This window comes from Ochlerotatus camptorhynchus, unplaced genomic scaffold, assembly GCF_037179485.1.
Source record: "Ochlerotatus camptorhynchus isolate MF236.1 unplaced genomic scaffold, CSIRO-AGI_Acam_v1.1 ptg000193l, whole genome shotgun sequence".
NCBI classification, from domain to species: Eukaryota; Metazoa; Arthropoda; class Insecta; order Diptera; family Culicidae; genus Ochlerotatus; species Ochlerotatus camptorhynchus.
Window position 1 is genome coordinate 5,539,298 of NW_027040683.1, and position 21,765 is coordinate 5,561,062.

The following is a 21,765-nucleotide window of genomic DNA, read 5'->3' on the forward strand; positions in this document are numbered from 1 at the left end:
CACAGATTTGAAGGGGCATTTTAAGGATTATAACAAATTACAGAACAATCTATAGAATCTAGTGGACAAACCCTGGAGTTTTTAGTACAATTTAAAAGAATTCAAAGTGTTGATTTCAAACAAATATTGAGAAGGATTCCCACACAGCTTTCGAATGAGAAGTTTTGAGCAGAATACCAGAATTATTTTGACATGAAATCCTTAGAAATTTTAAGATGTATTTGGAGGGATTTCTGTGGAGAAGAATGCATGTTCTAAATTAAATTCTTAGGTAATTTTAGAAGATTTCAAAACGAGTTGTGAAAAACAAAACTTTGCGGAAAATTCCTACGTGATTCTGAGGAGATTTGTATATGGATCGTGAGGAAAATGACAGATGAAATTTAAGAAGTATTCCAAGAGAATTATGATCTGAATTCAACAAGAAACAGAGTTCCAAGAGTGTTCTGGCAATAATTTCAACCCTAGTGCGAAAGATACATCACAGAACTCCAACAAAATTGATTGCAAAAATTGCTGATAATTAGAAAGAAATTCTTTAAAATACTCCCAAGGGTTTCTAAATTAAAATTTCGAAAGAGTTCTGCTGTTTTGAATAGAGTTAAAAGATTTTCAAAGGAATCGAAATCTCCAGATAGGCTCAAGAGAATAGGCCTTTTTAATGCACTACCAATGTAGAGCCAAGCGAATTCGAGAGGAAACGTCAGCCAAACCATGAATGAGGATGTTTCACAACGCAAATTAGAGCATTTTTCATTCAACATCTTGCCAATTTCCATCAGTAATTGCCACATTTTACGATTTTTCACAGATCTGAACTGATTTGCACTTCAACTATTCATATACAAATCCAGAATATAATAACCACTAAGGCACTTTTATAATTTTCCATTTTCCCACCAAAATTATTCCTGGACACTAGCAGGATCGTTGCAAAAACGATACAGAATTGAATTTTTCATCTGTAAATCAAGTTTTGGAGCATCTCAGATGAATCAATTTATCAGGAAAAGTAAAAAAGTGTTCCGCTTCCTATGTCCCATGACAAACATTTCTGCCCACAACACTCCTTTTAACGTCCTCCTATTTACCACCAGAGGTTGAATCAATCATTTAGTTTCTATTAAAAAGGCGTATTTTAAGAAGAATTCCAATTAATTTATTAGAAGGAAATGCAAGGAAATTCAAAAAAAAAATCACTGGTAATTATTACGCGGGGTGTTTTTTGGCTTATTTCAGAACAATTTCAAGATAATTCAGAGCAGAATTCCAAGTTAATTCTGGAATTCAAATCGTGAGAATTTAGAACAACGAAAAAATTAAACCGTGCAAAAGAATAATTCAGATTCGGTTTTTACAAATGTTTGTTTCCAAAGTCCAGCATCTTCAATATTTTCTTTTAAGGACCAAGCACTTTACATCTGAAATTGAAACGACAAATATCAATTTGCAATATTGCTGAGTGATTAAATTCTAAAAACAATAAGACGGGAAACTGAAGAAAATTATGCAGCAAATAGAGCAAGACATTCATTTGGTAAAGGATTACTCTGTTTATTGGTTTATTCTGAAATTCTGTTGTTAAAATGTGTTCCTATGGTATGGTTAATTTATTTTTCTCGGTTCTCTCACCGAATTCCCGGGTTTTTCCCGGTTACTTTTCAAATTCCCGGATATTTCCCGGTATTCCCGGTTTGCTGGCCACCCTGTCGATGTCCGTCGGTGATTGGCACTAAATTGCGGAACAGAGACCGACGTTCAATAAAGGAATGATAATGGAACGCTTCTCTGAATGCTCTAAGTAATATTACCAGAATATACTTAGAATACTTCTCGCAATTCCAATGAACTATCCTTCTAATTCAATTTTCTTTATATTTTACTTAAATAAATTATCTTGAAATTCTCCCCAGTAAGAAACCTTTTGGAAAGATTATCAGAATTTATAATGAATCTTACTCCTTTCCTTGGAATTCTACTCACATTGAAAGTCACCCAAGAATTCCCGGTTTAATGGAAACAGTTAAATATGGTGAAATACCCCAAGTTTCATTGAAGTTTTAAAGAACAAGCGTAAATCATACTCTACAACAGTATAATAAAATCAAAGTTATTACAGGCTGACTAAAAGTAAATTAGTACGCCCCTCTAGTGTTGGGAATCGAAAATCTTTGACAGTGGTTTGTTTACACTTCTATCACAAACGAAGTGACAGATGCCTAACTGGCGAAGAAATCAATTAAAATAATGTGGTTCGCTGTAATAGAATTTTCTTAGAAGCTTGTGCCATCATCTACCAGATGGGCTAGTATTTTTGTATTGATTTGAACAAAGTTGATTTTGTGTGCAATGATCTTTGACAGTGTGCAAAGAGTGTATCATTTGGTTATTTTTTTTTATGCATTTCAGTTTTGAGTAGAGTGAAAGAGATACAACCAAAACATTCTAGTACATTTAGTGTTGCCATGTGGTACAATCCAGTAGTAGTGTTACCATGTGGTACAGTGAAAAATTGCCATAGCATGTTCGTCACCAAAGTTTTCGAGCCGCTCCGTCTGTCAGTTCGTTTGTGCTTCTAAAGAGAACAACTGGTGCAAGTTTGATCAAAGTAATCGATCGCGTTCAGAAATAACGTCAAATGGAACTCGAAAGAAGAAAAGTTGAGGGTTGTGTCCAAAGCACGACCGCAATTGTTGACGTATAACTACGATATTATTCTGCTGTTTCATTCAATAATATATAAATGAGAAAATAAATGGTTTAGAAATTTAATTGGAAATTCGAAACTCTTGATATTTTTTACGCATGTCCCTTGGAACTTTCATTAGAATTCACTTGGAATTATCTTTCTTTGAAGTTCTCATAAGAACTCTCTTTACATTCTTCTCGGAACTCATTTAGAATATTAATTAGAAATTAACCTGTAATTCTCTTTACAATCGTGATTATTCTACTTTGAACTTAAACAATTGATTTGGCGTTGTAGTTAAAACTCTATAAAAATACTTCCAAAAACTGAATTGGAATTTGTATCTTACATACCTTATTATCTTAAGAATTCATTCTAAAATTTCCTCTACATTCCTTTGAAATTTTCATCAAAATTATCGAATAAGTTCTTCAAAGGGATTGTATCTGGAAAATTTAGTAATTGAAAAGATTATTATTTTCCAAAGAGAGGACGAAGTATATTTTTCCCCGGTTCATCATCGAAATTCACGGACTTCTCCCGGTGATTTAGTATTTCCGCCTTTTTCCCGATTTCCCGGTTCACTGGTCACCCTGTGTCCAATATACAATACGTCTTATCCATCTGAATAACATTACTAGAGAGTGAGTAACTTTTGCTCATTCGTAAGGATACATTTCTAAAAGCGTTAGTAACTCAGCGCATGAGTAACCTCGATAAAAGAGACTCACTCTCTGAATAAGATTCGTGTTCAGTGAATGTAGACAGCTTAAGCAAGCCATTTGAATCCAATGTTGCTAGCGCTGCATGGTGCCAATTATGCGATAGGTATTGTCCATTCGAATAACTTCACTGAATACGGAAACCCTGCTTTCTGGCCGTGCTGTCAAGTTAAAACATGGAATTTGATGCATGGAACACTGAGCTTGACTCTCCAATATCCAATTTCTAGCCGAGATGGCAAGCTAAATACATTGAAAACGAATATTACTCAGAGAATGAGACTCTTTTACTGATTCGTATGGAGAATTTTTAAATCATAGGTTATTCATGCGTTGAATAACCTACGCTTTAAGAAAAAGTAAAAGTGACTCACAACTAAGTTATTCACTCTCTGGGCTAGTTTCGTTTTCAGTGTGCTACGCAACGAACACCCCTGTTTATCACTCGGCAGCCAAACGATGACTGCAGTCAAACTTTCTACGTTTCGCTTGCTTAAGCATTTGGATTATCATTCTATGCCCCTCCTATTTTCTGATGCCTCTCTGAGCTGATGTAGGTGAATGAATAGAACAAATGCTACAATGTCTACACTGCGGCGAACAAGTTCGAGGTCGACCCCTCCAACGTGCAACGCCGAATGATTATGCGGGTTCGGCTTGTGTTGTTAGGGACCAACTGTCTGATGGCTGTGTTAGGGGTGAGCACCTTGCGATCGAATTAAATATATGAGACATTTGAATGTTTCCATATTTCCTTATTTTTAGATATTTCAGCTAGCACATTCGTAATGTGTGACAAACCACACAAATCTTATAAGACTCCCGAATCGATCGGCATACAAATAATCAAAATCTATTGATTATTGGCCAAGTTATTAGCAATTAAAGTCTGACCAATTTTCGTTGCATTTCCCTTCCCGAAAGACGTAGTCCTACGTCAAAAATATTGTACACAAACACCTGGAAAATCCGGAGTGGTCCGGTTCCAAGCTGGATAAAGTGCTGAAGATGCCGAAAACAACAGTTTATCGAGTGCTCAAGACCTAGAAGGAAACCCTGAGTGTGGAAAGGAATCAGCGGACCTACGAAAAAACTGCAACCAGGGATCGTCAGCTGTCCGGCAAGGTGTTGAGGTGTGGCCAGAAGGTACAACGCCAACTTTCAAACGGTGCGGAACATCCTTGCCAGGGAAGGATACAAGCCGTACAAAGCCAGTAAACATCCGAAACCGGCACATGAAGCAGAATTCCGTGGCCAAAAAGCGTGCAAGGCTCTTGTACGACCGTGTTTTGACGAAACACAAGGGCTGCACTTTGATCGATGACGAAACATACGTCAAACTTGATTTTAAGCAGCTTCCCGGTCAAAGGTTTTACATCGCGACTGGATGTGGGGGTGTGTGCTGGGAAGATTCAAGTTCGTGTTTGCCGACAAGTTCGCGAAGAAGGCCATGATTTGGCAAGTGATTTGCAGTTGATGCCTGAAAACGGAACCATTCGTCGCATCCTCGACGATGACATCCCAAGTTTACATCGAAGAATGCCTGAAAAAGCGTGTATTGCCATTCATCCGCAAGCATAAGGGCAAAGTCATCTTTTGGCCCGATTTGGCCAGCTGCCACTACTCCAAGGTGGTTCTGGAGTGGTATGCTGCCAACAAGATCGATTTTGTCCCCCAAGCTTCGACGAAGCGGCGGGGCAGTCAAGGACATCCAGCAAATGCGGGCAAAATGGAAGAAATGCGCTGATTCCGTGGCCGTTTCCACTGTGCGGGTTTCATCAAGAGGAAGGTTCGAGATTTCGTTCGAACTGGAGAAATGTAACCATCCAATGCTGTAGCTTTGAAGTTTTCATTAAAGTACTGTAAAGCAACCATTAATGGACTTTCTAAACTTATTGAATCGCGAATTGCGGGTCTTTTTGTGCGTAACAATTTACCTTTAGTCAGCGTTAACTTGAGATATAGATTATTATTTTGGATAACTTTTGACCCATGGAAATCTGTAGTTGTGAGATCAAAATACGTAGTTTTCGGAGGATTTAAACAGAGAATGACAAGGAATTTCCACGAAGAGTTTTTGAAATATTTTGAGAAGAATCTCAATGTGTATTTGAGAAGGAATCCAAATAAATTATGGGGAGAATTTAAAGGGAATCCCGAGAGGATGCTTTGAGATGGCTTAGCTAAATTTGAAGGGAATACATGAAAAAAAAAACAGAGAATTTCCACATAGTTCTGTTTAGAACGCCAATACAATTCTGAGGAATTCCAAGGAAATTTTTAGGAATATTTCAATTTTAATTTCCAAAGGGTAAATTTATGGAGAGTATTTGAAAGAAATTCTCACGTGAATTATTGAGAATACTACCCAACACATATTGGAAGTAGAATAAGAGCTTGCTCAGGCAAAATATGCTTCTTCACCTAAAAATGGCTTATTCAGCCTTTAATCAGCACAGCATGCTGGTTAAGATGAATGTAGTGTGATTTCTAAGAATTTCCTAGAGGGGATTCCCAAAGAGGTATGTATAGAACTTCTAAGGTTGATATGAACGAACATTTCAAGGAAGTGCCAGAAGGAATTATAAGAAAAATCCCTAAATTTCATGTGAAGAATTCAATCTTATAATAATCTTAAAATGATCTTTGTTATTCAAACATTGGAATTGTTATTTTTTTAAATTCTGATGCCTGAAACAGTTGTAAAGATTTCATGCTAACAAAAAAAAAAAGATCCCGGTCTAAGAATCTTCCAAAGGGGCTTTAATTGCAATCAAATTCTCGATTATTTCCCGGTTCTCCCAGTTGAGTGGCAGAACCCTGCAGAACCCCCTTGGAATGAGGTCCTTAGAAATTATAAAAAATCAATAAGAAATTTACTCCAGATTCTTGAAAATTTCTTGAAGTATTATAATTTTTAAGTCCAGAATTTCAAAAACTTGTTAAAATTAAAAATAAGTGGGGAATATTCCAGAACAAAAGAAAAACCATTTCAAGCCTATGATTTATGTTTAAATTTATTTGTTACTAAGGATTAATCCACTCTGGAGCTATAAGTTCAATGTGTGAATGTAAATAACGAGGAAAATTAAATGTTTGTATTTTAAAATGCATTATTTTCTTTAAATATTCTTAATAAGAAAATCAAATTCCCGGAGACTTACAGGTATTCTCAGGAAAAAATAAATTTCCTAAGGATTCTCTGATTTCTCGGGTTTCCAGGTAGCACCGTGGATTTGGTCATAGACTTTCAATTGAATCTTTCACTTTAAAGTTTCATATCATAAGTGTTCATGATTTATTAAATAATTGAATTGAAATAAGTCTAAAACATCACACATTTATTTAGTGCGTCATCAGAACGACTACTTTTCTTCTCTTAGGTTGCATTCTGCAACATGGCTGCTAAAATCACTATTTTAGACAGCATTGATCGCTACTAGCCCTGAGCAGAGCTGGTAAATATCACGGCCGTCATGTGACAATGAGAAAACAGGTCCTCTCACTATCACGAGACGAAACGACCTATCATTAGCTTTCTTGTCATTTTCCAATGATCAAGCACTCATGAGAATAATTCTTGTGTAGTTTTGACATCAACATTTCTAACTAATTTAGATGAATTTAAGCAAGTAACCATATGTAATCGGTACAGTGAATATATTTTTAAGATTTCCTTGGTACAAGTAACTTTAATAGCAATACATGAGCTAGTAATCACGATGATCACAGCACTGTCATGACAAAAAAATCGATGAGATTTTGAAGAAAATCTCTGTCATCGTTTTCTCATCCGATGATAGTGACAGAAGTATCTTTGTAAATATCGCGTGAGATCTTTCATTGAAAATCAAATTTGCCAGCCCTGGCCCTGAGATTAACTCCTTTAGTACTACCAGAATAGTACCAACGTCGAAATTTATAAGACTGGTTTCTCAAAGGCTACTGCGGACATTGCCGTTCCGTTTCCGCTATCATTACGTTTGGGCCTTTATTACGATTATTATTATCGATATTCATAAGATTGTCTTATGCTTTTTTGCCACAAGAAATCGGTATGACTTTCATTGGTTTGCCTTATGAAAGGTAATAATGGTACAAACATAATAAAACCGAGCAAACTGGGAACGAACTATGAATGTTGAGATTATGAGGACCGTGTCTTGGCCACTCGTCTGTCAACGCTTGGGATGTGGAAAATGCTAAAGGTGTATAAGAACAACCTCGTGTAAGAAAATAATCGTTCATAAGTCGTTTCTTATAAAATTCTTAGGTGAATTTGCCTCAGTGATACAAAAAATTTAAACAAAAAGTAAGAGGTTGTATCCAAGACACGACAGTAGATTTGACGTAGGATTACGTGCTCGGTATCAATATTCGGCGACTGTGTTAGGGAAACCACTTTTTCCCATCACGGAAACGCCTCGGTTTTCTGATGACAAAATTACGCATTTTCGAGCACAAAACGCACAGAATTTTTGGTTATTAAATAGATAATTAAAAAAAAAGCAAAAATTGATTGGAAGAATTTCTTGATAAAATTTTCCAATCGCGAGATATTCGCGATCAATGATATAAATTCGAGATTTTTTCACTTTTTTCTAGCGTCCTGGAGAAAACCATACCTTAATTCGAAGGTTTTCTGGTTTGTGTAATTTTCAATAGAAATTGAAAATTGATAAAGTGTTTATTTTGTGCAGATTTGTAGCAAAATTTCCAATCGATTGTCTTGTTTAGAATTAAAATCCATCTGCTATTGACAGAGTTATAAATGGTCAAAACCTGACCACTTTTCGTAACGCGGTCGATTTTGTTTTTTTTTTTAAATTGCGCCCTCAATATGTTGCCGAAAGACGTAATCCTTAGTAAAAAAAAAATCAAATCCCAACGCAGGCAACCCTTTTTTCTTCTTCTCATTCGCATTTCAAGCTTATTGCTTAGTGCATATTAGCTTATTGTGTGTTCTCAACTTAGTGTTCTAAATGACTTCCACAGTTATTAATTGAGAGCTTTCGATGCCAATAACCAATGCATGAATTTGTATATTGTGTGGCAAGCACAATGATACTCTATGCCCAGCGAAGTCGAGAAAACTTCCAACCCGAAAGATTACTTCGACCGGACCGGGAATCGAACCCGCCGCCTCCGGCTTGGTAATACCGTGCCTTTACTGACTAGGCTATGAGGCCCCCTGGCAACACTGCAACAACCACAGACGACGGACGACAATGGTGAATGAAGGGAGGAGAGGTACATGGGAGCGGATCAGAATAGAAACGAAAATATCTGTGCGTAAAATGAACGTGTTACCAGTCTCATTCTTGAGCTGCTGCTGCTGCTGCTGCTATGTTGATATTCTTGCCTTTTTTTATTTATTTTATTCCACTCTCTTTCACCGTTTCAACTCGCTCGAATTCTCCCCCTGGTGTGTATTGGTATGCCGTGAGGAAAATAATGAATAGAAATACACCAATACACACAGTCGCCAACAGATTTCAGGTTGGCGTAGAACCCTGAAACCAGCACTATCAGAGATTGCGTGTCAACAGACTAGCCAGCCAGCGTCATACGTGAGGTTTTGGCTGTAGGAATCTCTCCTTACCACATGTGAGTTGAGTGCGAGAATGCGACAGCAGCAGTTCCCACGGACCGAACCGACGACGGCGGAGATGAGAAAACAACAATGCACATATACACACACACACTCCCACTGGTCTGCTGCTGGAGCAGCATCGAATCGATTCTGACGTTTTCTAATTGCTTCCGATTAATTATTCTCCATTGATTTTTCAGCACTACACAGCCACAACCGCTCGGGTAATTCGGTACTTGCTTCGATGGGGTGAGCTGAGCAGTCACCAATAAACTGTACCAGCGGAGTCCTGCACTGTCACCTATTTGCAACCCGAAGAAAATCTGTCAAACTGATTTTTCCTTGCTTGAAATGTCCTTAGTCTTAGCAGCCCCTTTCAGCAGGGCGCTCGTCTGGGTTGTATATGGTAAATCGCGTCGGCGGCAGTGCTGGCGAACCCGTCCGAACATGTTCGACACCTCTATCTTTATGACTGTCTGTCAGCACAGCAGCAATCGAGAGGAGCAACCCCGAGAGCACCAACGACGACGAACACGGGGAGAATCCACAACAGTCCGGAGCTAGCCTGTACAATCATCCTGCTGCAGGTGGTGTGAGCGAGAGTGGGATCGCAAATGGATGTGCGAAGCGAAAAGCATGCCTATCAGGTTTGCTGAAAAAAAAAATGACATCGAGTGTTTCCAGTCTGTGGGACATTAGCATTTACAGGACGCTATGTCGTTTTCCTTTACGGCTTACGGTTATTGTAAAGCTTGTAAGCTCTATATTGAATGTATGGGCCCCTCCAGAATTTTAAAAGCCAATAACACCAGAACTTAAAAATCTTTCTAAGCCCCACCCCTAGCAGGATTTCCCGCTGTTTATATAAATGGGCCGGGGTTTAGAAAGTATCTATAGTGCCGAGTATGCTTAAAAGGAAGGACTTTTTCAGTACTCTATTATGAAGTCTGTGAGAGGGAAATCACAAATCGAATGTCATCAAAATACATGGCATGTTGAGAGATTGAGCTCGTGAAAGAATTTTCTCTCTTAAATTTGAATTTTTTGGCGCTCCACTAAACTAAACCAGGCAAAAAGCATAGGAAAAAATCAATTTTATTTAATTGTAGCTTGTTTAACCATACTTTCCGGGAAAAAAATGTACAGCGCGATCTGTGTGAAAAATAAACTTGACCAAATGGTTCATTACATTGAATTTTGTACACTGAAGGTCATTTGTCATGTAAAATCGTGCGCTGAATCCAAACAATGTAGTCAGAAAACAGGGCTGGTAGCGATCAATGCTGTCAAAAATAGTCATTTTAGTGACCATGTTGAAGAAATTAGTGACCAAATAGTAACTTATAGTTGTAAAAAAGTTACTAAAAAGTGACCTAAGGGAAGAAAATTTGTCGTTCCAATGCACAGTGGTACAGAATGCAGATTTAGGTGGAATGATATGTTTTGAGCCTGAAATTGAAACTTTAGACTAAAAGTCTCTTCTACAAAGTTGTTCCTTATAGTTAGGCCCTCATTTTTATGACAATGAATTCTAGGGTGGTTCCTATTATCATTAAAATCAAAAATCTAACTTTTTTGTTTGAATAAATTAAGGTATACATTCTTCAGCAAAGTTATAGCTGAGCTAATTTCAAGCAATTTTGTTGAAAATAACTTTTTTGTATCTCTTAAATTGGCCGATTTAAAGCTATTTTCTTGAATTGAGTTAGGGTGGCTCTTATAAAAACAGTTTTTTTGCTCTATTTTCTTTATTCCAAATTTCTCAGCAAAGGTGTCTTCATATAACTTTTAGATCTTAAGAAGGCGCAAATTTTTGCTGCACAAAGCTTGTCAATATCTTTCGCCGATCAAGAGTTATTGACGTTTTTATACTAAAAATATGCACTTTTCAAATGTTAATATCTCTGGTTGGGGCAAACAAAAAAAAAGTTGTTTTGCAGCATTTGAAAGGGCGTATGTTATTCTCAATAATATGAAAAAATTGGAGGTATGTTATTTTTTAAACTCGTATAAAATCAATTTGAATTTATTCATATTTTTTACTATATTTGAGTATATCTTTTTTATTAGAAGAGATACAGGCAACAAATTAAGCTATAAAACATTCGTCTTAAAGAGTTTTAAAAGTCTCTAGAAGATAACTTTCATGAGAATTTTCAAATAAAAAATTTATTGCTAAAAAACTATTTTTTCCAGGAACACCCTAAGTCAACTCCGAAAAATTACTCTAAAATGAGAACGTTAAGAGATAGAAAAAAAAAATTTCTTCGACAAAGTTGCTTGCAAGTAACTTAACTACAACTTTTTTGAACAACACATGTTTATATTTTGTAAAACAAAAAAGTTAGTTTTAAAAATTCCCTAATTTGAGGATCACCCTGACGTTTGCAAACACCAAAAGAAGGGAATTTTTAAGAACAAAAACTTCTTCGAAGACACTAATTGTCCAAATATTGAAACAAATGTACTAGCACAATTTATATACAGTATGCAAAAAAAGTTTATCCACCCCCCTACCAATTAACATTTTTGTTTTATTTTTCTGGTGAAAATCAGTTTAATTTTATGAGTCTTCCTTCATGATTTATCAATTTATGTTTATTTATCACATTCATGTGATAAATTATGAAAAATGGTAAAAAATTACGCAAAAAAAGTTTATCCACCCTCAAACGGATATTATGATTTAAGTGTGTTTTACAGAGTTTTAGTGTGTATTCTGCAATTTTATCGAATGTAAACATTGTGTCTATCTGTCATTTAGTGCTCTTGAAGTTTTCGTGCTCAAAATTTCAGTTTTGTGTTCAAAATTGTTATTTGTTTCAAAATGCCCAAAAAAGACCAAATTTCGATCAGTATCCGAAATTTGATTATTGAATATCACAAAACTGGCAAAAGCTACCGTGATATTGCCGATATTGTCCAGCTTCACAAAGATACGGTCGCTAGAATTGTGTAGATGTACAAAAAGCGTGGTTCTATCTCACCAGCTAAGCGATCGGGGCGTCCTTCTAAGACAACTGGCCGAATTGACCGAGCTATCGTGAAGATGGCGGAGCTGGACCGGAGACTATCAGCTCCGAAAATTGCGAAACAGATTGAAAGCGAGTTTTTCATTCAACTGACATCACAATCCGTACGAAATCGTCTTCATAAGAAAAGTCTTAAGGGCAGAGTAGCTCTTAAGAAGCCATGATTGTCCGCAAAAAAGTTTAAAAAAAGATTGAAGTGGGCCCAGGACCACATTTCATGGACCATGACGAGACGAAAGTAATGCTATTTGGGTCTGATGGTATCAATGGTGACCCAAATAGCATTACTTTCGTCTCGTCTGACCAGATCCCCTTATTCTAGTCATCATTAGTCCATGAAATGTGGTCCTGGGCCCACTTCAATCTTTTTTAAACTTTGTACAATTAGCGCCTTCTTAAGATCTAAAAGTTATCTGAAGACACCTTTGCTGAGAAATTCGAAATAAGAAAAATAGAGCAAAAAAACTGTTGAAAATGCCCAAAAAAGACCAAATTTCGATCAGTATCCGAAATTTGATTATTGAATATCACAAAACTGGCAAAAGCTACCGTGATATTGCCGATATTGTCCAGCTTCACAAAGATACGGTCGCTAGAATTGTGTAGATGTACAAAAAGCGTGGTTCTATCTCACCAGCTAAGCGATCGGGGCGTCCTTCTAAGACAACTGGCCGAATTGACCGAGCTATCGTGAAGATGGCGGAGCTGGACCGGAGACTATCAGCTCCGAAAATTGCGAAACAGATTGAAAGCGAGTTTTCCATTCAACTGACATCACAATCCGTACGAAATCGTCTTCATAAGAAAAGTCTTAAGGGCAGAGTAGCTCTTAAGAAGCCATGATTGTCCGCAAAAAAGTTTAAAAAAAGATTGAAGTGGGCCCAGGACCACATTTCATGGACCATGACGAGACGAAAGTAATGCTATTTGGGTCTGATGGTATCAATGGTGACCCAAATAGCATTACTTTCGTCTCGTCTGACCAGATCCCCTTATTCTAGTCATCATTAGTCCATGAAATGTGGTCCTGGGCCCACTTCAATCTTTTTTAAACTTTGTACAATTAGCGCCTTCTTAAGATCTAAAAGTTATCTGAAGACACCTTTGCTGAGAAATTCGAAATAAGAAAAATAGAGCAAAAAAACTGTTTTTTTAAGAGCCACCCTAACTCAATTAAAGAAAATAGCTCTAAATCGGCCAATTTAGGAGATGCAAAAAAGTTATTTTCAACAAAGTTGTTTGAAATTAGCTCAGCTATAACTTTGCTGAAGAATGTATACCTTAATTTATTCAAACAAAAAAGTTAGATTTTTGATTTTAATGATAATATGAACCACCCTAGAATTCATTGTCATAAAAATGAGGGCCTAACTATAAGGAACAACTTTGTAGAAGAGACTTTTAGTCTAAAGTTTCAATTTCAGGCTCAAAACATATCATTCCACCTAAATCTGCATTCTGGACCACTGTGCAATGGCATACCAAATAAATGTTTGATGTTTTAGACTTATTCAATTAGATCCTTTTTTTCTTTTTTCTTTTATAATGCGTTTATTTTTCCAGGCTCATTTGCTGTAGCTTTGCGGAGCCCAATTAGATCCTCATAAACTCTTAAATATGTACGATAGGAACCTTTAAAGCGAAAGATTCAATAAAAAGTTTATGACTAAACCTTCAAGCTTCTACTACCTGGAAAAACCTGAAAACCGGGAATTCGCAGGGAATTTTATTTGTCCTGAAAATACCTGGAAGTATCAAGGAATCTTATCATTACTCAGGAAATTTATTAATTTTCTTACTAAGAATGCATTTTAAAATAAAAAACATTTAATATTCCTAGTTATTTTCATTCACACATTGAACTTTATAGATCTAAAATGGATTAATCTTCAGTAACAAATACATTTTTAAAATTCAGAGGTTTCAAATGATTTTTTTTTTCGGTTCTAGAATATGCATATTTCGCACAAATTTAATAAATTCTGAACTGAAAGGTTATGTTACTTAAAGTTTTTTTTTTCTGGAGTCAAATTCCTTGCACAGTTTTTTAAGGCTCATGGAATTTTTCTATAATTTCTAAGGACCTCATTCCATGGGAGTTCTGGGAAAAAAAATCTATGAGTAAAACATCAACTGCAATCTGCTTTCATGGTAGTTCTGAGGAATTTTAGAATTCATGTGAAGCCTAAGCCTAAGATAGTAAACTCAAAGCGAATTTTCATGAGAAATCTCCGTTGAATAAGTAATGGACTATTCTGAGGTCTTTAGAACTTCTTGATAGTTCCCAAAATATTCCTGAAGTTAAGTAAACTGCCTTGAAGTTCTTTTGTAGTTTGAGAAACTAGCCTGATGCTCGCAATACTTCTCATCATTTTTTTTTTTAACTTCTCTAAACTTTTTCGGACTTTCTAAAGTTTCCACAATTCACTGAATTTCTCGACACTTTTTTTTAAATTTATGTAATATGCTCTGAGGATATCGGTTGAAATTTTTTTTTGTTTAGAGCTTTATTAGCGAGATCGATCTCGCTGTCTCGAAGTTCTCGAAACTTCTCTAAAGTGTTTGCAGTTCTCATGAAGCTTGTTGTACTACCATGAATTTAATTGAACTGTTATAAAAATGTTTAAGCTTGCGTGAACTTCCGGACTTATGTGAAAACCTCAATAATTTTCTTAACATCTCTCTAAAGTTCTCTGAAAATCTGGGAGCTTCTTGATTTTTCCCGCTAATTTAGTGAAACTAATGGAACTGAACTCCCCGGAAATACCCTTTGTTTTTGGAGCTTAACTAAACTTAACTGAGATGCTCCCGAAATGTCCATAAAAGTTCTTGAAGTTCTCGGATCTTCCCTTAAGTTCCATAGACTTTTATGAAGTTCTCGAAATGTTTCTGAAGTTGTTAAGGTAAATGTTAAGTTTTCGAAGTTATTCTGAAATTTGAGGAACTTCTTTAAGCTTCCGCAGCGAAACAATCAATATAGTTATATGATTTTCACTGAAGCTCTCAAGATTCTGTAGACTGCCCTGAATATCTTAGTATTTTTTTAAAAGAACCAACTATTTTACTGGAATTGATTTGATTGCCTTTAAGTTCTACAATTTTCCTTAAGTTTTATAAAGTTTATAAACGCTCACGAAACTTTGCCTTAAAACACTAATTTTTCCTGGAAAGCCTGGGCATCCCAGAAGTTTTCTATGCTTACCTTAATTTTTCTAAATTGATCAAATGTTCCGGTAAATTTTCTGATAGGGGAAATGGATGTAATGTCGGCCTAAATGCCCCTAATTTGGGCCCATACGTAAATTTTGCAATCGACTAAATTTTCAATAGCGACCAAAAATATCCATTAAGTACCGTCCCAATGACGTTCATCTAGATAAAATTGATAAATAGTAGATTTTTAGTGATGGGCCCAATCTTAGATCCATATGCCAACATTCCCCTATATATTTATAATTCCCTGAAGCTTCTAAAGTTTTCGGATCAATCATAGAATTCTCGAAATATCCAATAATTCTAAGGGAACTTTTTGTAAGTCGCTGCTAACTTCCTTAAGTTAATTTAGTTAATCACATTTTCTGATGTTACAGCTAAATTTTCGATTTTTTTTAAATCTTGAAATTTCCATGATGTAACATCCTTGAAATACTCTCATTTTCCGAATGTTCATATAATTTTTATTGCGTTCCAGAAATTTTCTCTGGGCAAACCAAAGTTTCCGGAAGTTCTGGTTTCTGTAATTTCCTTGAAATTTTTTGAACTGCCCTTCAATTCTCTGATTTGTCTTGATGTTCTCGGAGCTATCCTAAAACTTTCAACTCTAATGAAGATCTCGGTTCTGCTTTAAAATAAATGGAATTCTCGTAAACACATTTAAACTTCACTGGAATTCTCTGGATTTCTGTTAAGTTCCTGAAATATTTCCTCTGTACTGAATGTTTCGGAACATCTTATGGGTTCTCGATTTTATTTCAGCACATCATGGAACTATACTGTACTGTATATTAAGTGTCTTAACTCACACTTATAGATTAGCAAACCAATTCAATAGTCTGGGCTAAAGTTTCGGGGACTTCTCCATAAGATCTCTGGAATACCCCAAAGATCTCTAGATCTAGCTTTTCTGAGATCAATAGAACTTCATTAAAGTTTCCATATTTTTGTTAGTACGAAACGTCAAAACATTAAAAATGTTGTGATCTTAGACTTACCAAAATGAAGTAAGTGTTCAACTTCAATATTTAATGGATTTGATAGTAAATCTGTGTCTTTAAAACTGATTGTCATGTCTTAAAAACTTTTGCGTTAAAAACATATTTTTAACGCATTTCATAAATAGCATTCTTATTATAAACCTGGAAATTATCCGCCAAAGTTATGGAAAAACCTGGAAAACTCAGGGAACTTTATTTAGCCAAATGAGTGGACACCCTGTAGATAGAGAAGAACGATTAAACGTAAAAAAAAACTCTTTACAAGGTCTTCAACTTCGAATTGTTCAGAAAATAAAGGGCGAACACGAAATTATTGCGACACCGAAAATGTCATGCCAATTTTCTTATAATGTTTAGAATCAAACCAAAATTTTAGGATAGTTTTATACATATATTTACTTCAAAAATCAAAAGAAAAGTTAATCGATGGAGCCTTGAGTGTAAAATTGAACGCATTTTCGCTTGATGCCCTCCATCAAAGTCTTTACAGTGTCATCCGGTACCAGTTTCTCAGTTTTTTTTTCCATTTTCTTAACATGTCATTCTCGTCTTTGACTGTCTTCTTGCTCTTCCGAAGTTCCCGCTTCATTATTGCCCAGTACTGCTCCACCGGGCGCAGCTCCGGACCGAGGGGCGATTCACTTGTGTATTTTCGATTCAGGCCAACGTATTGATGAACGTATTGAAGTATTTTTTTATCGAATAAACGTGTATTTTGCGTAATAATGTATTATTTTGCACTTTTTGAATATATGTAATTTTATGAGTATTAGAAAAATAAAAGTGTATTTTTCTGTATTAATGTATTGAAAATCAGTTATAAGTGTATTCTGTCATTTTAGTGTTTATGTTTACCACTCGAACCGAGTGTCAAACGGATCAAACTCACAATGTTGACGTTTTGTTTGACAAATGCACAGCACACGCTAACTTTAAAATACCCACTGATGAGTAGAATTTCACCCAATTTAATGAAAAGAGGCTTAACTCATAAACTCATTAGGGGCTCTTCATTAATAAGTAGGCAGTTTTTTGGGATTCTTGAAGACCCCCCCCCCACCCCTCTACGTTGACAATTGTCCATACAAAATTTTAAAAATTTGTATGGGCCGTGGATAATTGCCAACTCCCCCCCCCTACTTTATGAACAACCCCTTACCTCGCTCGCATTAATAAGCATTTGTTTCGCATTCGTTACTTATTTGTGGGTCACAACTACTTATTAATGTTTTTTTTATTCAATAAACGATTTGAAGCACTTTTCTTAAAAATGGGTGAAATCCTACTCATTGATGCATTGTTTTGTGATTCGAGCTCGGATTAAAATATAAAATAATAAATTTACGCATTTTGTTCGAATTCAGCATTTAGATTGTACATATTTCGAATTTTTCGTGCAAATGACGAATTATCGTGTATTTTTATTATTCGTCGAATATTTGTGTATTTTTTTCCGAATTTTGTATTTTTTTTTGCATTTTTTTGAGTAATGACGAGTAATGATGAATTTTTGTGTATTTTTTTCATTCACGTATTTTTGATTCATTTTTGAGGGCAGTGAATTGCCCCTCGCTCCGGACAGTTTGGCGGATTCATGTCCTTTGGAACAAAATGGACAGAATTGGCCTCATACCACTCCAGGACACTTTTAGAATAGTGGCATGATGCCAAATCTGGCCAAAATAGCGGAGCTTCGTGGTGCTGCTGCAAGAACGGCAAAAGGCGCTTCTCGAGGCACTCAGATTTGTAGATCTCGCCATTTACTGTGCCCTTTGTCACGAAAGGCTCACACCTCAGTCCGCAAGAGCAGATGGCCTGCCAAATGAGATATTTGGAGGCGAACTTCGACATTTTCTTCTTCTTAAATTTGTCGTCCACATCGAACTTGCTCTTGCCGGTGAAAAACTCCAACCCCGGAATTTGCTTAAAATCGGCTTTTATATACGTTTCGTCGTCCATCATACAGCAGCCATATTTTGTCAGCATCTTCTCGTAGAGCTTCCGTGCCCGAGTTTTAGCCGTCGATTGTTGCCGCTGATCGCGGTTTGGGAAGTTCTGTACCTTGTATGTATGTAGTCCAGCTCTCTTCTTTGCATTCTGGACGTAGCTCTGCGACATGCCGATCTTTTTAGCCAAATCACGGCTTGAGACGTTGGGATTTGCTTTAATCATCCGCTTCACCTTTCCCTCCGTCTTTTTGTTCTCCGGTCCCGGTTTTCTTCCAGCTCCTTTGCCGTGGTCCAACGTCAACCACTCCTGGAACCGCTTCAACACTCTGGAGACGGTTGAATGGTGAATGTTCAACATTTTTCCCAACTGCCGGTGCGACAGGTCAGGAAATTCCAGGTGTTTGGAAAGAATTTGTTCTCTCAACTCGCGTTGGTTCACCTCCATTTTCGTTGAATCGAAAAACACGACTTCGAGTTTGACAGCATGTACACAATACACATCAATGAGAAAGTGTGCAAAATTTGGATGATTTTTACCCAATGGTAAAAAAGTTATGCCCTGTTGAATGTGTCGCAATAATTTCGTGTTCGCCCTTTAGAACAAAATGTTGGCCTATTCAGAAAAATAATCAATCTTGAAATAAATTCACGATTAAAAAAGTTTAAAATAGTAACTTATTACAATAAAAAGTGACTTTAGTGACTTGGCCTTTAAAAAAGAGAGTTTTTAGTGACTGGCTTGAAAAAAGTGACCAAGTCACTAAAAAGTGACTCGCTACCAGCCCTGGGTGAATTTCATTGATTTGCCTTATGAAAAATAATGTTGACAAAAAAAATAATAAATCGGAGCAGACTGGAAACGGAAAATGGACGTTGAGTTTGAGGGGCCCGTGTGTTGACCACTCGTCTTTCAACGCTTGGGAAAATGAAATGGTTAAAGGCGTATAAGAGCTACCTCATGTTACCCGAAAATCAATCATGAGTCACGCTTATGAAATTCATATATGTTGTGTCTATTTGCCTCAGTGAGGGGTAATCAACTCTGCACACTGTGCCGAAACACAGCATGGCACACTGTTTGATACGTTAGGGCTCACTTTGACAAGTAGGACTCAAAAAATATAATATAAAACGGCATCACTGTTGAGTGTTGACGTTTTGTCAATCGTTAACTACTCCGTTGAATACTTTGTTCACTCAAAAGTGAAGCCATAGACAGAGACTTTGTTGTCATACATAAAAGTGGTAAATCAACGATTCAATCAAGAACTTAAGAACAAAAAAACCGGTTTCGAGGATTGTTAAAAAAAAAAAAAAAAAAATCTGTAGGTATTCTCTGAACCGTGAATCTATTTGAATCAAGCAAAACATAATCTGTCTCATCCAATTCACAGCGAAGATCCAGACGGAACTTAATCTCATCCAGAACAGCATCTATTCGGGCTTCTCTTTAATCGAGTTCATCCACACCAAATGCCAAATGCCAGGAAGATCTGGTCGTCCAATACGGTACGGTTCAGAATTAGATCGGTGAAATCTCGATGAACATTTCAAATGGTCCTATCTGCTTTGATCGATTCTCTTCATCGACTTTCTCTTTCGTTAATAACTCAGCTGCAAAACCTTTCCCTGTTGTATTTGACGTTTTGGACGCTAGATAAGAACCTCCTTTATCAAACTATGAGGTAGAATTAGCGCGAAATCTGTTTGCATAGCAGTGGTTATGAAAAGAGAAAGTCGATGAAGAGAATCGATCAAAGCAGATAGGACCATTTGAAATGTTCATCGAGAAATCCTTGAGTGTTATGGTGCAAACTGGGTGGATCCCGTGATTAAGAAAATCAAAAACAAGCCTGGAGACATTGAAAGTCAGTTTATACATCTTCACTCAGTACGTATCCTTTTTGGGACGCAGACGAGCAGCTACCAGTTACGCCTAATCGTCGATCAAGTGCATTGTTTACAAAAGCTTATACGTCCCTTAGAGAAAGTAATCGAGATTTAGGGATTAATTTTAGAGTTTGGACCATTACTGCTTAGAATTTGAGAGCTCTTAGATAAACAAATTGGGAAAATTGTGTGATCTGGAATATATTTCTATATTTTGAACATATAGAATGTATTTTTTTTTTCCTTTATTTGTTTTCGGTTCATCTTGTTTTCCATACTGAGTACCAATGCTATCTTAACAATTCTAAACTAGATAGGAAAAATATCGTACCTTCACAACAGTTTTTGTTTTAAACGCAATAAAATTACCAAAAATGTGTAAATTACCTGAGTCTATTCCACTTCCAGTTATAAGAATCATTATCCATCCAGCTATCCAAAATCCATTCATCAGTTTGCGTGAAAGCGCATCTCATCGAAGAAACGTGAGAAAATGAAGCACACTAGCTTCACAATCAAAACACTCACATCCACAGAGAGACGTCGATTTTTTTTTATATGAATAAACGCGAAAACACTTCAGTTTTTCCTCCTGTTATTTTCGTCGCCTGCACTAACACAATCACAATATTCCTTTTTTTAAATTTTCCCAAGCTACACACTTTTATCGCAGCTCTATGCTAGAAGCGAACAGCACATTGCGATCGAACCACACCACCGCCCCATTATCCACTATGCAAGAGCCGTGTGTGTGATGCTCGTGCACAACAACACCGTATCCGCACTCTCCGTTGCGTGTGTGCGGGAGGAAGACAAATTTTCTTCTTTTCTGTGTGCGCCCTCCTCTCCTTCCTTGCGAGCAAAATCAGTGGAAAAAAAATGATCCCAAAAATTGTGCTGCTTTTCAGGCACCTCTTCTAGACACTGCAATCGAAAATCACCATTTGCACTGCAATCCGATGGGAATTTTTACCAAACTACCGATGCACTAGTCACCGAGCACGGCGGTAGCGCACGTGCCAAAGTTTTCACGCGAAAACGAGCCCAAAATTCGCACTTTTCACTGCATTTTTTTTTCTTCTAGCGCGGACGCGCGACCGTGGCCAAGGCGAACGATTTGAACAGAATGAATGAAATGGCAATGGGACGGAATGACCGAGCGAACGAACGAACGGAACGCAGCAGCACCGACACCGACGGACGACGATTGATTGGGTGAAGTGAGAGAGCATACCTTGCTCGCTGCGAGCAGAAACGAGATGCCGAGCAGCGTTGCCAGGTTGCCAGATTTATCTGGCATAGCCAGAGAAATTTAAGCTCTGCCAGACAGATTTTTTGAGAAATCTGGCAGCTTCCTATGTTAATTTGCTGTGCCAGATTTTTGCCAGACATTTTTTTCGGGTTTTGCCAGATTTTTTCAAAATAAGCCTGGCATCTCTGATGCCGAGTATTGCGCGATTGTTGGTGAACAAACTACTGTTGCTAGTGCTATCTCGTTCACGCCCGACAGTTACGAGCTGCTGTTTCGTTTCTGCTCGTTGGAGGACCGCAACTCACGCACACCAACGACGAGTGAAAAGTACGACGAAACTACACCAGCGACTGCGTTGTGTTTAGAACGATCGTCGTATGGATGAATGGAAGATGCACACACTGGTTGTACAAGTGCATCGCAA

General features: G+C 36.9%; 1 protein-coding gene across 1 annotated transcript in view; it reads right to left on the reverse strand.

Annotated features, from left to right (window-relative positions):
• The window catches only part of cic (Putative transcription factor capicua), a 209,314-nt gene extending 188,108 nt beyond the window's left edge, over nucleotides 1-21,206 (reverse strand). Inside the window, exon 1 of the mRNA XM_065223587.1 lies at nucleotides 20,477-21,206. The gene's annotated coding sequence lies outside the window, so the exon portion shown is untranslated. The remainder of the gene's footprint in view (nucleotides 1-20,476) is intronic.
• Nucleotides 21,207-21,765: the final 559 nt, after the last annotated feature.